This window comes from Seriola aureovittata, chromosome 6, assembly GCF_021018895.1.
Source record: "Seriola aureovittata isolate HTS-2021-v1 ecotype China chromosome 6, ASM2101889v1, whole genome shotgun sequence".
Classification (NCBI taxonomy): Eukaryota; Metazoa; Chordata; class Actinopteri; order Carangiformes; family Carangidae; genus Seriola; species Seriola aureovittata.
Genome location: NC_079369.1, coordinates 9256725 through 9274693, shown reverse-complemented (window position 1 = coordinate 9274693; position 17969 = coordinate 9256725). Strand labels below are relative to the sequence as shown.

The 17969-nt window shown below is 40.0% G+C and overlaps 1 long non-coding RNA gene across 2 annotated transcripts in view; it reads left to right on the top strand.

Annotated features, from left to right (window-relative positions):
* The window catches only part of LOC130171158 (uncharacterized), a 20051-nt gene extending 2525 nt beyond the window's left edge, over positions 1-17526 (top strand). For both annotated transcript variants that reach the window (XR_008828090.1, XR_008828091.1), the window contains exons 2-4: positions 12522-12909; positions 13410-13503; positions 14348-17526. This is a non-coding gene — a long non-coding RNA (uncharacterized LOC130171158). The remainder of the gene's footprint in view (positions 1-12521; positions 12910-13409; positions 13504-14347) is intronic.
* The last annotated feature ends 443 nt before the right edge of the window (positions 17527-17969 follow it).

Sequence of the window (17969 nt, the reverse complement as noted above, 5' to 3'; positions counted from 1 at the left end):
GTCCAACGCTCTGAGAACACTATCCCATGTGCGCACATACCAAGCACACGCAATTAGCGTGTGGTACACCCAGTAATTACAAAAAGAATCTGCATGTTGTCTCTATAATGGGATTGATTCACAGCCGATTTCACAGGCTGTTATTAAACTGTCAGTGGACAAACTCCTGAGATATTGATAACATCACCAGATTTGCATATTTTTCCATCACATTCTAGTAGCTTTTAGACGGAGTTCTTCGTACTTGCACACGTCTCGGTCGGATTCAAAGATTAGCATAGTAAATGAGTATTAGTGTCACATTGTCTGTGGTTTAGTTGCGATGAGAGGGAGATCACTGACTCTCTTGTAGAATCCATATGCAACGACGATCTGGCAGAAAAGCAGCACTTCTCACTCCCAAAGTGGGGTAGCAGTAGGTCAGCTGGAAGGTGATGTCAGATCTATAATTCAGTGTAAAGCACGGCAGCAGTATTAGACGAGAGCTATACACAAAGAAAGAAGGTGAGAGCAATGATAGGAGAGCGGGAGAGAGAAACGGACTTAAGTCTGAAAAACTTATGTATTAATTGAAAGAGTTCAGTCAAGTCAATTATATTTGTATAAAATCACAAATCACCAGATTGTCTCAAAGGATTTTAAAATCTGTACAACTGTAAGTCATGTACTTTTGTGTTGTGTTCTCTCTCTTTGGAGTTGAGCTCCATTTATTCTGACAAATAATAAAGCAGAACCTCCATGTAAAGAACACTGTCCATCCCAGCTCCTACATGAATGAAATAAATTCACTGACAAAATGTTTGCTGCAACTTTCAGCTAGCAGCACTTAACTGTTAAAAACAACTTTTCACGTGCACGTGAAGTCTATATACTGATGACTTAAGGTAGGCTTTATTATGTTAACAAAAATATGCATTAACATTAAGAAATGATAAGATAGATTATGACAATAAATGGATAGCAAAATGGAGAGGTGTGGGGGCAACGGGAACTTATAATGAGACGAACCACAGAAGAAGAAATGAAGGAGGAGGGGCTTTGAACTTGATCTTTATAGATACACGGGGGTAGATATACTTGGTTTGGAGGCCTTTCCAGCCAGATATTAATATATGGCAAACGTAGAGCTTGGTTCGACTTTAGTTGTATGACCCTGTTTTCTTTTTGTTTTCTTTTTTTCCCTGGGGCACCACACCCACCCCCATACTCCAAAACTCTCAAACTCTCCACGCTACCAACAGCTGGTTTCTAGTTTTGAAAGCCTTGAAACTGGTGGCGTTTCCCTAATCGGACTGAAGGGGATTGGCATGAAGTACATATAGATTCTTTGGAGTTTGTTTTTATTTTTTAACTAGTAGTCTGGATTTACTTGATTTGATTTTCGCTGGAGGCATATAACTTACATTGCAATGAACACGTCAGATCTCACTTCATGGTATTTCTTTTATGCCTGAACATATATATAACATATATAATGGAAACTTACCTAACCACCTTCATATTGTTTGTATGATTTGACTGGTTAGTGATTACAGGACTTCAGTGATTCAGGTTTAGGTGCTGCTGGGTGCGTCTGAATGAGGCTTTTTCTGACCCGCCTTGATATCCCCACCTCTACCCCCTGCCACACAAGCACACATGAGCAGAGCTGCATCTATGAGTAAAAAGGACAGTACAATATGCTCCCATCTCTCTGTCTCTCTCCTCTCTTTGAGCTCTTCCTAAGCCACCGCCCAGTCTAATTCCAGCCTGCATCTCAGTGCCTGGGAAAAAAAAGGAAAACACGGAGTCATAAACACACCAGATTAGGTCAGAGTTGGTTTCATAACCACTCCATGACCTCTTTACTCTCCCTCTCTTTTTCTTTCTCTTTCCTTTTCTATCTGTCTTGCTCTTTTTCTCCTTTCCTTCCTCTCTTTTCCTTTCTTCTCATTTCCCTGCTCTCCACTTTGTGCAGACCAATCTGTCTTCTATTTGGCTTTGCTCTCTTTTCCAATCTTCCCAATCCCCCGCTCTCTTTTTATGTGATCTTCACACTCTTTCGCCCACTTTATAAGGTCCCGCTGTACCTCTAAACTTCACAAGTCCCGCGCTCCTTGTATATCCCTTTTTCCTTTTCTCAGTCTTTTCTTTTTCTTTTTTCCCTCAACTCGCTCGCACAGAATTTATTCTCACTTTTTCTGTGCTGCAGCCATCTTAGTCACAAACTCTCAGCAGCACGGTGTCTCAACTTGGCAAAAAAAACATTTCATAACAGCATCTATAGCCAAGTCATAGGAAGTCAGTCTATATATGACTTCCACCAACAATAAAAAAGACAGTGAGATTGATGAAAATAGCATTGTGGTGCAGATTCCTGGTAAATAGGGGTAAAAAACAGCACATTGACTGCTCTTGCAAAGTTGTGGGTTTACTGTAAATCTTATGCAGGATCTTTGCTGTTTGTTATCTCTTCCCTCATTTGTTCTGTTTCTCATGTATAAATTGAGTAATAAGTTTTAACATCGCACTCCACCAATTTTACACATGAAGAGCTCTACTTGACCTGATAATCAGCCCGTGAAAACGGTTAAATAATGTTTTCTATGGTTCTGGAGGAGATTTGTTAAATCTGAAAAAATGACCCCGATGATGTCACAGTGATGTCATCAGTGTTGTCTCCACTTGGGTTGAGACAAAAAGGAAACCAAAAACAAACCACAAAAACCTCACATTTTAAACTGTGTGTGGACTTTTACAGGCATTGGTAGGAAAGCTTTAAAAAGTGGCCGTTGAGTTGTATTATGGGAAATGTACAGTCCAGAGTTGTTGGACCTTGACTTACAGGGCAACCCTGTCTCCTAGAAATTATGTTCATGCTGCTAAATTGTTTTCTTCATTACGCTGCAGTGGCAGTGTAATCACTTTCTGGGTTGTTGCCCGTTGTTGTTCACTGAATGAATGAAGCTCTACATTTATGAATGGCAGCGGAGTCACCAGGATGTGGCTGAGGTGTTTGGCAGGTGTACAACAAACCGTATGATTGTGTAACCACAGACCGGAGTCCTGTCTGTGGTTAGATTTACAAAACACTTTGGTTAAGGTTAGTGAAAGATGACGGTTTGGGTTAAATGTAAATGTAAATGTCACTGTGAACTTTTTTCTGTATTAAACCAGATTTAACCTTAACCAAGTGCGGTGGGAGTCTAACGATAAAATAAGTTTAATGATGCTGTAGTCAATACCAGTGGATATTGTTCTGTAAGATCAGACAAAAACATCATCATTTTACTGATATGTTCAGTATCAACATATTTGCCACTTGACAAATAAATAAATTAACTGCATTTCCTCATTATTATAATAGAAAACATAATCTGGCTGCAATTTCGCTTCCCTCAAAATGTATTTGCTGTTGTAAATTATTCCTATATAAATCTACTGTAAATAGTTGTTTTACATTGTTACTTTAAAGTTGTTTTATGAAATTCTTTTTGAAAATGTAAACTGAGTTAAGTTGACTAAACTCCATAAATCAAGTTCAATAAACGGAAGATATTAAGTTGAATCGACTGCGTTGTCCCACAGACAGTCATTACAGACGGACTGGCTTTCCCTGTACAACATCACAGAGGAATCTAACACAAAGGAATGAAGAATGAGAAATGATTTTCCATTAAACGTAAAAACATGAATACTCCAAAACCTACAAACTACTCCAGTCAAAATACATTTGTAATTCCAGACTCTGGTGTTGCTCAGAGGAAACCAGAACAACCATCTGAACCAACCAACTCTCATTCCCACTGAGTTTCAGTGTGAGGGAATGAGAGATAAAACCACGGGAATAAAACCGTACAGTGCGGACTAAGCTTGGATAAGACAGATCAACTAATCTATATCTGGGCCAAAGGACAGCATGTACAATATCAACACAGGAGAATATTGAAATACACAAAACCACTGTGTTGTTCACTGGTTAATATATTTTGTCACTATAAGTAAACGCTGTATGTTTATGTGCAGCACTAGAACGGGGAGGAGTAATATAGAGAAGTATGTATGTAATATGCAATGTATATTCCATATTATCATGAGCATATGTGGAATTTCACAATCAAGACCATCTGCATGAAAACACACTGCATCATGTGTGTTGAGTAGCTGACTACACTGGTATATATTTTACTACTTGAATTATTGTGTGTATATGTTTTTGAAAGCACAATTCCTGCTATGGATCTTGAATGATTTATCGGCCATAAAAATTCATCGATCAAAGCTTTTTAGGGACACATAATCTAACTCAGAGTTAAAAACAAACAGCATGGCTGCCGGTTACGCTTTCGGCCTAATATTCTGTAATCTGTTGTGGTAATTTAATTAGTCAAGAAAGAATGTGATTAATCAAATCAATTATATTGCACTACGAAACATAAATCATGTTTCCCCAGTCTCATTATCAACCTCGGGGTGCAGAGTGGACGTGTGTGTGTGTGTGTGTGTGTATGTGTGTGTGTGTGTGTGTGTGTGTGTGTGTGTGTGTGTGTGTGTGTGTGTGTGTAAACATATATGCATCTCTCAGTGTGCCACTGCGGCCAAGTGTGACAGTGGGAAAATGTGGATCTATCCTTCAGCAGCAACCATTTTAGCTACAGAGGGTGGCAGCCTCTGTATGTGTGTGTGTGTGTGCGTGTGTGTGTGTGTGTGTGTGTGTGTGTGTGTGTGTGTGTGTGTGTGTGGATGTTGGCGTGTACAGCTAGCGCTCACTAGAGACTAGCTGGAGAGCAGAAAGAGAGGGATAAGCATTTGCAGGCTGCAATTATGGGTAATTTTCCAACAGCAGCAAAATTAAAGCCCCCCAAAACAAAACAAAGAGGGCAAATTTACTCCCTGGACGAGTCTGTCACTGATGCACACAACAGAGGGAGAGAGAGATGACTGTTATACATACAAAGCTCCTGGCAGCACCTATAGTACAAATATTGACAAGTGATGTTCATCATGTTGTTCCGTCAGTTTGGTTCATGCAGCTTCCTCCTCTCTTTCCTTTGGACCCCGAAGAGGAGGGGTCTTACTTGGTTGCTATGGCAACGCCATACACGCCACCACACATCCAAATGCTCATGTTTGTATAATGAGTGCATTATTTTGATCAGACCTGTAGAGTATATCCACTTCTAACATGCCAAATACCTCAGTATTGCCTACAGTATGTGGTGGTGTATGAGCGAGATGTGTGACGTACATATACTTCTGACACATACATTGTAAAGCTGCATTAATTGTTATTGTTGCGGGCTATGAAATAGGCTGAAAACACAACATTGATAAATAACAAGCCCAAGTGAAATTTCTGGGTTCTGTTCAACAACTATAAAAAAAGCAATATAATATAATAATGCAATTTACAAAAAATCCAACCTTGAAACATAATCTTGCACAATATGTCAATTTTTTAACTCCATATGTCTGCATAGGGAAGGTAATTTTGTAAAAAGATCTAGTGTCATTACTTATTTAATATTACTGTTTTTAGTGTCCTTTAACAAACACAATTTCCCACGAGACTGAGATCATCATGAGTTAAACGACGCCAGTTTGACAGTTTGAGGCGAGTCCACAGGCAAGTCAAGGATTTGAGGCGAGTTCAGAGGTGTCTGTAATCTAATAGTAGGACGGCGAGAAACAAATTATGCTGAAGAGTTGAAAAAGCAACATTGCAAGTGAGCATCTGTGGATATAACGACGAAAGAACCTGTGCTGCTGCGTTGGTAAATTTCTTTTGTTTTTTTTTTTTGTTTTGTTTTATTTTCTGTGCTAAAAAATGTATCAGCTTCAGTGCTGTTCTAGATAGTCATTTATCTAATCTTTAGAATACGGATGGTAAACCACATGAGCATCTTAGATTTTTTGCTTAAATGAGAGACTGCATTGATTTACAGAGGTTTTCTCAGAGCTTTATGACTTAAAGGGCCTGTTACAGACTAATGAAAGTGGAGTTTGTGGCTGTAACACCAAAATGGCGACCTAAAGACTATGAGTCTTTAGGTCACCATTTTTGGTGTTACAGTGTAAAGGTGAGGTGAAACGTCTCTGTTGGTACTTGATGCCTTTCCCCCTGTCAATTGATCTATTGTAGGTATTAAAATATTGACTAGTGAACCCCCATGTGAACATTTGTTGAAGACGGATAGACATAGCAATGCTGGAATTACGGATGCAAACATTAAACCAAAAGTAAAGAGTTTGTCTTTCAAATGTAGTTTAATTCAGTCTCAAGTCCACACAAGCGAGCTCTGAGAAAGAAGAGTAATGGAGGGTGCATTTAGGTTGGTGTGACTCATCCTGTTCTGAGAATCACCAGAGCTGAAATTATAAGCTGGTATGCATATCAATGAGAACTGAGCTACCATGACAACTCCCAATGATATGAATATTTCTCACAACATGTATACCTTTTTCTCCCATTTAGTTTTCACACACTGTTGGTGGGCAGCACGTCAGCATTTTACACAAGCCCTGGATAAATGTTAGTATTCGTACAGCAGGGTTTTCAGTGAAACATCCCTTTAGTGCTGTGTGTGTCCCAGAGCGTGGTGATGGCAGAGAGCAGCCACGGTGCAGAATAGAGGTTAATTAACTAAACCTCACAGTATCACTGCACATTTCCTTTCCTTTCCTTTCCTTTCCTTTCCTTTCCTTTCCTTTCCTTTCCTTTCCTTTCCTTTCCTTTCCTTTCCTTTCCTTTCGTGCCCAGGGCCACTTTTATAGTTGATGTTGTTTCCAATGACACCAAAACGACCATCATTAAAAGCCAGCCAGTATATAACCCTCAGCACATTAATCCCATCAAAAGGAAACAGGGTAACAACCTCCGTCTAATCCTTCATTAGCCTGGCTCCTCCCCTCACATCCAGCCTCCTACCCCCCCCACCAAAGCACCAGTAATTAGCTTAGCACTAACAAGTCGCCGGAGGTAGCAATAGTTCATCTCAGCTGCTACAACTCATGTTAAAGTTCAAAAATGCCATGGGAACAATGGTATAAGTCTATGTCTCTCAGTATCACATACTCCCCAACTATTCCCAGTAATGACAACTGTAACAAGTTACCTTTACCTTGAAAGTGCTCAGTAGCTGAATTATTTAAAAATAGATATCGTTTATACAGTCTAAAAGAAAAAACAGAGATGACAAATGACATTTAATAAAGCCAATATTATGACAAGATGGTCTTGTTCTATTGATAATTTACAGGGAAACACAGAAAGGACTTTATCATTTATTTGTTCCATTTCCAAAAGTAAGACATGATGCCAACTGCAAAGTTAGAGGGAAATGTCAATACCTGAAATTTGTTGATACCTAAATTGATTAAAATATATGGTTTAATAATTGTAATGAGTAATTTACATGGCTAATTTTTTTGTTACCATTGACCATGATATTTTGTACAGACACCCTAGGTCCCCAGAGGATGAATCCCATGGTGATCCCGTGACGTTTCCTCATGTTTTTGAGTCAAATATCTCAACAACTACTTGTCGGATTTCCATGAAATTTTATACAGACATAGATTATGTCTCCCTTAGCATGAATTGTAACCTAACTTAACTCCTTTAACTTTTCATCTAGTGCCATCATCAGGTCAAAATTTATACTTGTCCACTAGTTTATTATGATCAAATACCTGCAGATGAATGACTTTCACACAAGATCCACATGATGGCACACTTAATTATTAAATCAGATATCATCAGTGCAGCAGACAGTAAAGTCTGATGTGTTGATGCACTTGCACTATGAGAACATACTGTTCAATGTGGCCCCAGCCAAATAGTCTGCAATCTTTTTCACACACACATACAACACACAAAAAACATAGACAGTAACACACACAGTGGCGCCACAAAGAACAGGTTGGACTTGTAGCGCATTGTGAGTTAAGCAAATGGATGTTGACAATGACTCAGGTGTTGTTCATGAAAAACTGACAGGCCTACATGAAAGTGTTGGTCACAGTGTTGAGCGTTTGTTTGTGCCTGTGTCAATATACACTGAGCCAAAAGGAAAGCATGAATAGGAGATTATAACAAAATTACTTTATTGTGCAATAGTTTGAGTCATATATTTTCATCAGAATTAACAAACAGCCATGGAGGTACAACTTGTCAACAAATGAGTTGGTAGGTAGAAGTTCACCACAGAGAAAAAATAATGATTCTCTTTGCGTGTGCATGTGTAGTTAGTTGGTTCAATAGTGTATTTACAGGACCATCTCATTGAAAAACTGATTTATTATGTGCATATTCTCCAAAATATTCCAGAACTATAAACAGTCTTGCATAAATACATTTATTTTGAAACTTATTGAGATTTAATGAGCTGAAATGTGTCCTCTGAGTGATGTAAACTATGGAAGACCTCCATGACACTATTAAAAATACATCAGTGAAATTATGAAAATGGCTTTGCCAGAAAGGTGGGAGTATATAATTGTTGTTTTTTTGTTTTTTTTAAAACTAAATAACAGACTGGGTACATTCATATATGTATAAAATTTATGTGTTCAATGTGTACCTGTGGGTGAAACCTCCTTCAAGGCGACGAGTGTAAAAATCTTTATGACGTACTAAAATGTTCTACATTCCTGAGGGAAGAGTACACGGTTTGCAACAGAATATCTATGTTATCATTTAATTAGATGCAATATTACTGATATATAGTCTGTTGTGAGTGGTAATTGTGGTGTTCTTGAACATCCCCTCTTTGATGTCTATTTGCTTGTTTTTCTTTCTTTTTATTGAATTTTCAGTTTCAATTGCTGCTTTTTTTTCTTTTTTTTCTTCAGCTCTGTTAACACTTGGATCTAAAATGCATCTTGATCACAAGCGGACAAAACAAAATACAGGTGTGAATGCACACAAGAAGAAAAACAACCACTTTTTTGAAAATGAAGGTGAAGCCAAAATTTCCATTATAAACACAAAGTTTGTAACATAGACACTCTGATGCCTTTTGATTTGTAAATCACCCAAGCCATGCTTAATAGGCTGAACCGGTGAGGTTCCCAAATTGTTATAGCTATTTGTAATAGAAAATTTGTGTAATAATTATAACATTTCATTTTCTCTTCCAAATAATTGGTTTGGATGACTAAACTTGGGTCATGTTTGAAACCTGTCTGATTGCATTTATGATGACTCATAGTCTCTGTTCTATTGTGCTGTTTTTCCTGCAACCCTGTCATGTCCCGTCCTGATTAAGGTAATGTTTTCTGTTTCTTGTCACCTTTGGTTTTCACTTCCTGTTTTATTTTGGTGTGTGTCCAACCTCTCTTCTCGTTCCAGATTTCTCCTTCCTGCCATCATGTGTTTCCCACCTCCTGTGATTGTCGATCCCGCCCCTAATGTGTTGCACCTGTGTCTCATTGTCTTCCCCCTCCTAGTGTATTTAGTCTGCGTGCTCCCTGTGTCCTGTGCCGGTTCGTCTCTGTACTTCGTATCAAGTGGTCCAACGTTTTCACCATGTTCTACGTACTGTATTTTTGACCAGTTTACTCTATTGACCAAGAGTTTAGCCTTAGCCCATTGGATTTTCTGCCTGTTCTGGTTGATCACCCATGTGTCGACATGTAGTCGTGCATTGTGAGTCCTTATCCTGTGGTTCTGTCAGAAGGTAAACTGTTTTCATACGTGAGCGTTCCTCATGTAATGTGGTGTGAATGGACATGCATGCATGCAGAGCTGAACTGAAGGACTACATATTCAGCTTGACAGCACAGTTTGCATACAGCATTACAACGCTTCAGACCAATTGATTTTTTCCTATGCCTGTCAATTCAGAAGACATTGTAAGATCCTTTATCTGTTTTGCAGTGGTCATTTTCCCCCACAGATAAAATCAGATGAGCGCAGGGAAGCAAAATCTGCTGAAATGCACTTTGCAGTCCATCTGGAATTGATCCGGTCACAATCTAGATATATCTGGATACAAGCTATTAGGTCTGAGCACGGCCTTTGTTCAGTCATGGTGGATATCAATGTTCATGCTAAATACACCGTTATTCTGTTGTTGCTGCTAGAAACAAACATCATCAAATCATTTCCATTTGCCTTTTTTCCTCACAGACCTACACGACTTTGTATATGAAGAGCATAGTTCACAAGCTTTCATGACCTTCATACTGTGTCACAGCAGCAGCTTAGAACATACAAGACAAGCCTTTTCTGAGGATGTTTTGAGGGTATTGTCTTTTATTAACGGTGCACAGTCGAGTAGGGGAGACAGTAAATGTGGAGAGTGAGTGAGGTAGATGACGTGTAACAAAGATGGCGTCTTAGCCACCATGACGCTGCATGATACCACAAAGCTCTGATGTTTTGAATGGAGAAAGGTCATACAGAAAATGGATGTCACAGCTATATTATATATTAAAATATTGTCTTTTTCATCAAGGACTTCAGCTTTATATTTGTAAGGTGTTTTTTAAAGGCAAGTCTTGAGTCACAGTAAAACAATAAATCTCATATTTCAAAACATTTGCCAAGGTTTTTGTTCCATTTTCTGAATTTTTATTTGCTCTCTGAACATGCATTAAACTCACCTTGTGTTCCCCTCTATTGAAACAGATCATGACAACATGTAAGAGGGTGTCAGCATGGGTAAACCCAACCTTTTACCCTGCAGGTGTTCACACTGGAAATTACTACTTTGGTAACATACAGTAGGAGGATCACATCCTCATATACTGATAAATCTTTCTCTTCCTGTCCTCCTCTCTCTTTGTGTCTCTTTCACTCTGTCAGGCTGAACCTAGCTGATCTGTTCAATCACCCAGGAGCATTGAGGCAGGACCCTGTAAAAAGTGATTCACTCCATTTCAGCCCTCCATACACCATTTGTCCTGTTCCTCTCATCCTGTCTTCTCTATGTTTATAGTTCCCCTCGGTCAGGCATTGTAGCCCTAACACTCACGTGTGACGTTAAAAGAAAGACCATGAAACAAAAGTTTTCTATCTTGTATGGATAGTACAGTTTATGTTCTTTAGCTTTCTGTAACTTAAAAAAATATAAACAAACACAGACACTTTATTTTTACGAAAGTAAACACTTATTATGCAACCGTCACTTAAAGCAGTTAATTCTGGTTTGTTTTCTGAGAGACTTTTCTTCTCTTTTTTTTCAATTTGAGCTATCAGTTTGAAAAGCTGTAGAGTGCTAACAGGTACTCAGTGTCTGCTAGTACTGTCTTGCTTGCAACCAATGACTGACATCACATTATTGATGCGGACCCAGTTTCCAAACTTTTGTAAATGTCGTTATTACACAGGAAGGGTTGACAGTCACATGTATAAAGTGCCTGATAGGTGTGCCAGGATTAGCCAAGAGAGAAAACCTGATAAGTAGGTCAAAGAACCCTGCATTATCTCCATTTCTCAGTTGAGCAAGCTACATCTTGATTTGGACAAAAAGAAAATGAAAAACACTGTCTTTGTCCAAAAAATATGGTAAACAATTACTCTGTGTTCCCTATTGTTTCAGCCACTGACCCGTGAAGGCTGAGAAGTGACTGATGTCTGATTGTATTGTGTCGCGGCTCCTCATCTCTACTCAATGTGGCCAGAAAATGTAGGGGAACTGGGCAATTATTTCTGATTTATCTAGTTAGACAAATCCTGGCATACTGAGCAAAGATCCAGAGCCTAGTTGAGGTTTGTGTCCTCATTATCGATACTCTCCATATTGTTGGCTTACTTTAGGCTTTGCCAGTTTGTTCTTGGGGTCTATAGTGCATGAATGATTTTGAGAGGCATGGATTTCAGTCATGTAAATGAGATCATGGGTGAGTGGGTCATTAAAGGGTTAGAAGTTGGCCTGATTTTGTCTTAGAATTAAACATAATTGTCCATTGTAAATCAGATATGATGATGAAATCAATATGCTGAGTGGCGTATGTATTGATGGACAAAAGGAAGGTTGTGATGACCACACCAGCAGCCACACACTGCACTAAACTGGTTTAGATATGATATAACATACACAGTTTTATAGCAATTTTTGACAGTATAGTCAGGCCTATCTATACTTTTAGTTTGCTTTCTTTGTTAATTTTGCTGTATTAGTTTCATAAACCTAGGTTATTTAATTTTCATGAAGTTAATTTAGTTTTTAGGGGACACTAAAAAGTCATGAATTTCCCAGTTGTGGGATTAATAAAATTGATCTAATCTAATGAACCTGGCTGGGACACACTTGTTCAATTCTTTGTGACTTTTGAAAAAAAAAGCATTGAACAAGTGCGTCCCAGCTAGAATCATCACTTTTTTTTAAATTATTTTTTGCCTGAATTCCAATAGCAACAGTGAGACTGATGGACTATGCCTTCATGTTTCACACCCGACCAGGTGAGCCACCGGGTCAGCCAGAGTATTTGCAGCGCAATTGGGAATTTGGTTGTGTTCTGAGTATTTGCAGCACATGTGTGGTCAAATCAGAAAAAATGTTTTCTGAATGTGTTTGTCTTTCCTTAAATTGCAGTGCATTGAGCTCTCAGGGCCAAGAAGAGGAAATCGTGTGGAATTCCGGGAAGTACAGACAGACAGAACCACAAGAGGAGCAAGCAGAGGGCACAGACACTGCAGGCTCTGGAAGGGTCACAGGCCCTGAGGGTCAAAGAACCAACACTGGCTGACCTGGCCAGATTATGGATGTTAGTGAAATTATTATTTTGGAGCAGTATTTGTGTATACTATCCCTTTAGCCTCAGGTATGGATAAAGGAACACCAGCCCTCACCAGCTGCAGAGGCTGCTTCATGGGCTGATGTGAAGGCCTGGAGAAAAGTACAACCATGGAGCTGCCCTGCCTTGAAGGCTGCAAAAGGCCTACATCCTCTCAAAACCACCAGAGGGTAGCATGAGGTGTGGGTAAGTCTCCCATGAGTGAGAAAGAGCCAGCAAATACACCAGCAAAATAGTCTAACAGAGTGCCCATTTGTTACCTGTGTGGAAAGGAAGGTCACACAAAACCAATGCGCCCAAAGAACCCTCCTAAGCTCAAATGTGGGATGTGTCTTATGTCCTTAAATCTAATTATCCCTGAAGATGACAACTGTTTCAATTAATGGGAAAGCTCTGCCGCTCTCTACCATTTAATGTTATCTGAATACTTGAGACCATCCCCACCTGCAGTGTGCATGGGGAAGAGAAGCCTTACCCTATAGCTGATATTTACACTGAAGTGCAAAGGCAACCCTACCTTTTGAACATTGGAGTTGCCTTTCCAGTAGTGTTGGATAGTGATCTGCTAGTCTTGTTTGATTTGTTGCATCAAATGCAAAACTGTAATGTTGCAGTAACCAGAGCCAAAGCTCAACTGGTAGATGATCCCTCTGTAACTTTCAGTGCCCTGTCTTTTTATAATGCAGACTGAGACATCCAGCCCGGGAAGCCCCAGAAGTCACGCAGAGAAAGGAGGCAGGAGAGAAATTCCAGCACACTGTTGTAAAACCATCAGATGAGGTTGGTCCATATTTGCCACTGGGTTTCAAAGTACCTTTGAACATAGTTCAGATGCAACAAGATGACCCTAGCTTAGTCACTCTGTTGCACAGGGCTAAAGAGAGAGAGTGAGAGAGGGAGTTTGAGTACAGTTCCAGGGAGGAATATTTCCTGCAGAAGGGTTTTCTCTATTGTTAACATGAACCAGCTAAGTAGCTAGTGGTTCCCAAGGCAGCCTGAGACATAATACTTGTCTTGGGCCACTCTATTCTTGGGCTGGCCACCTAGGGAAACACAAGACCCTGGCTCACATTAGACAACACTTCCACTGGCCTCGTTTGCATGCAGATGTTACCCAGTTTTGTAGGACTTGCGCTCTGTGCCGGAAGACATCAGGTAAAGGACCCTCCAGAGCTCCGCTCCAACCTCTTCCCATTATTAGATCCCCCTTTGAGCATCTTGGTAAGGACATTGTTGATCCAGTTGAACGAAGTACAGTTGGAATCCATAACATGCTGATGATCACAGACTAGGTTACTAAATATCCAGAAGTGTCTCCCATAAAGTCCACCAAAGCTAAGACGGTGGCATTCTTGTGAGATTTTAACTGACCAGGACACTAACTTTAGGGTCAGGGTTAGGGTTGGTAACTGATGGAGCGGTTCAACCAGGCCCTCAAGAAAATGCTCTGTACCCTAACTCCTGTTTGCTTACAGGGAAGTACCTCAGGTTTCTACAGGGTTTTACCTATTCAAAATGTTGTATGGTTATGAAGTGAGGGGACCTCTGACCTTGCTGAGGGAGGTCTGGGAAGGGGACCAGGGGAGGGACTGGGGTAGTTAACATTGTTTCCTATATTTTTCAGATGAGAGATGCTACAAAAGATGGCAAAACTTGCCAAGCAGCACATGGTGGAGGCTCGGCAATACCAAAAGGCTTGGTATGACATGTTAGTATGGCAGGGAATCTTTATCCCAGGTCAGAAGGTCCTACTCATACTGCCCACCACTGACAGCAAACTTCTGGCAAATGGTAAGTGCCATTTGAGGTGGAGAAACTGCTTGGACTACCTACCAAATTGTCACCCCAGGGTGACCAAGTTCCAGTAGTATGCTACATATGAACCTCCTCAAGGATTGGTCTGAAAGACCTGAGAAAAAGGCAGAGGTTTTTCTGATCAGACGATGACCAATACCTGCCTTCACCAACCCCCACTGAACTTGATCTAGGCCATCTGTTAACTGATCAACAAAATCAAGTGAAAGCTTTATGTAATCCTCAAGTATTTCAACAGTACCCAGGTCGCACAACAGGATTATTCAGTGGTACTTGGGATGAGCATCTCCAGAATCTTAGGGAAGACCTGGAGAGCCTACAATCCACAGGCCTGACCATTAACCCTGCAAAGTGTGGTGTACAAGTTCCGTGCCATTGAGTCGTGCCCCCTGCCTCATACCAGGAAGCAATGGCGATCCTTCCTGGGGATTGCTGGCTTCTATCACCAGTTCATCCCACATTTTTCAGCCAGAGCTGCTCCACTGTTATCTAAGTTACCGATGCCTTTCTGTCAGCTCTAACCAGTCTGGCCATTCTGCTCTGACCTCTCTCATCAATGAGACGTTTCCCTCTGCAGAACTGCCGCTCACTGGATGTTTTTTGGTCTTTCACACCTCCTGAGTAAATGCTAGAGGCTGTTGTGTGTGAAAATCTCAGGAGATCAGCAGTTTCAGAAACACTCAAACCAGCCCGCCTGGCACCAACCATCATGCCAAGGTCAAAGTCACTGAAATCACATATTCCCCCATTCTGATGTTTAATCTGAACTTTAACAGAAGCTCCTGAAACTATGTGCATCATTTTATGATTTTATGATTTATTGAATGTTGTAATTTCTCTCATGTTTGCACATACCTTATAATCACAGTATGCAACTAAAACATATATGCGTTGTAGTGTGATATGATCAGAATCAGAATTTTGAATATATGCATTTTATGTTCCCAATGAATCATATCAGATTTTGTGGAACTGCAGCTTTCCAAACAACAGCTCATCAAGTTTTGTCCATGATGCATTGTACAATATCTGAAGGAGGGCTAGTGTTAGAAACACTTGTGATTTAGAGGTTCAGACACTGACCATGAATGTGTCTATATTTGTTGTGCCTGAATGTTTATGTACAGAATCTCAACAGAGCTTGTTTCTGGATATATATATATATATATATATATAAATTTAGTAATAATATTTTAATGGAGTCTGAGTTCAAGCCTCATTAATGGTGTTATGTTATAGACAATGATCCCCTACCAAAATTCCTCAACTCACTATAAACCATTCCCCATCCCTCACTTTTAAACTTATAAACCAGCAGATTGTCTTCCTCCTTCTCCATCCTGCTACTCTCTGACCCGCTCCCCAACAGTAAATTGACACATCTTGATACATATAGTATGTGTCATATTCTTGTACATGGAGTGACCCATTCAATTAATTCCAAGGCTGGCAGCGAATCATCCAGCCAGCCAGTGAGGCAGGGAGCCAGGCAGGAAGCATTCTTCAGGACTGGGCCATGTTGCTTCAGCCAATCACTGGTGTACGTATCTTGTAGCTATGACTGTGCCTCCCGCGTAGCCAGCACTGTGGCCTCACAGGATACAGGATACACCTCTTTGTTCCAACTAAATCCTCATTAGTCATGCCAAACTGACACACACACACACACTGATCCAAACCCCTCCAACATCCCACATCATGTGATTCAGTTGCTATAGAACAACTTGAACTACTGCCTTGCGGTTGTATGCCTCAACCAGCCAAGTTGCAGTAAATATGGTCACAATCTCCCCTTCCTGAGTTACAGCATTGAATTACCGCCAGGGGTGTTTTTGCAGAACATCATTATGTCACAGTGAAGCTGACCTTTTACCTTTTTGGATATAAAATGTCATCACTTCATAATTTTTTCCGATTAGACATTTGTGTTAAATTGTGTCATAATTAGCGTATGAATTCATGAGTTATGTGTTTTGTGAGGTCACCGTGACCTTAGACCACCAAAATCTAATCCGTTCCTTGACTCCAAGTGAATATGTTTCTGCCAAATTTGAAGAAATTCCCTCAAGGTGTTACTGAGATATTGCGTTCATGAGAACTGGACGGACGTATGGACAAACAACTCAAAAACATAATGCCTGCGGCTCTGGCTGTGGCCGGCATAGAGGCATAATTATTACTGTGGGGCAAGAAGCAAAACCAAACCCCTGTAGAATTTGTGTTCAATATGCTTGCAGTATAATATAATGTGACTTTATGATGTCCTGAAAAACTTTTCAAATTTATAGAACATTTAAACAATAAAATAATATCAAATATCATCCACATATAACGATTAAAGCCCAGTTTATTTGTTAAACCAAAGACCCTCTATGTCCCCTGACACAGGTCCACCATAGCAAATTAATGCCATTACAGACCAATTTTTTGTTGCCATTTGTTCTGTTAAAAATTGCAAGATACTGCAAAGGGTACAGCCAATGGTCAACTGATGGTCAATATACACTTACTGTATGTTTTGTTCCTGTGTTACAGGAGTGTTTTGCTCCTGTGACAGTCAGTGCATGTGTCCTCCAGAGAATGAAAAAGCAAACTAGACCATTATTTTCACACCAGTGATGAAACAGGAATAACTGGGTAAACCTGGATCTGCACCGCTGATTCACCAACAAATGTGAATGGTGGTGAATGTCTGCTTGGTATGTCTGGGCCCTATGAGAACAAGATGGAAAATCTCCTGTGTGGAAAGAGGAGAAACCATTTGAAAGAACCCTCAACTGTCAGCAGGCATGTAATGGATGACAACATCAGCTAAGTAAAGATTAAATGTCAGAGGAATATAGAAAACACACAGAGAAACCACAGTGAAAACATATGTATGAAACATCTTGAACTGGTGCAGTGACAGTCAACATCAGGGTCAGTCCATCTCCCTTATAATTGTCTGCCTGTGATATTAAACCAACCAACGAATAAAGAAAAAAAAGATATTTTACCACGTTCTCACTGTTTTGCTCTTAAAATGATCTCCTAGAAGAATCTAGAAAAAGCTCTGGTCCTATGCATTTTCAGTTTGTCAGCATTAAGGGGCGAGCCTTAGCGATTTCAGCAAATTGAATGGGGGTTCATGTGGACAGTTGCCTTGGTGGCATAATAAAGTGTCATGTAAAAGCAAGTCTATAAAAATCGGTTTTAAGAGGTGATTTAAAAGGTGAGACTGATTGAGCCAGCAAGCTCCTCAGACTGGTCGTTCCAAAGTCTGCAGGCAATGAAAACAAACAAAAAAAAAACGGTTACCTTTAGTAAGGCAGAAGGCCCCTGCCTGATGATATGCAGCTGTACACAGGCTCAAAGCAGGGTGAAAGGTATGTAGACTAGCTCGGGGCTCCAACTTCAGAAGTTATCAGTCAGATCTTAAAAATTACAATTTT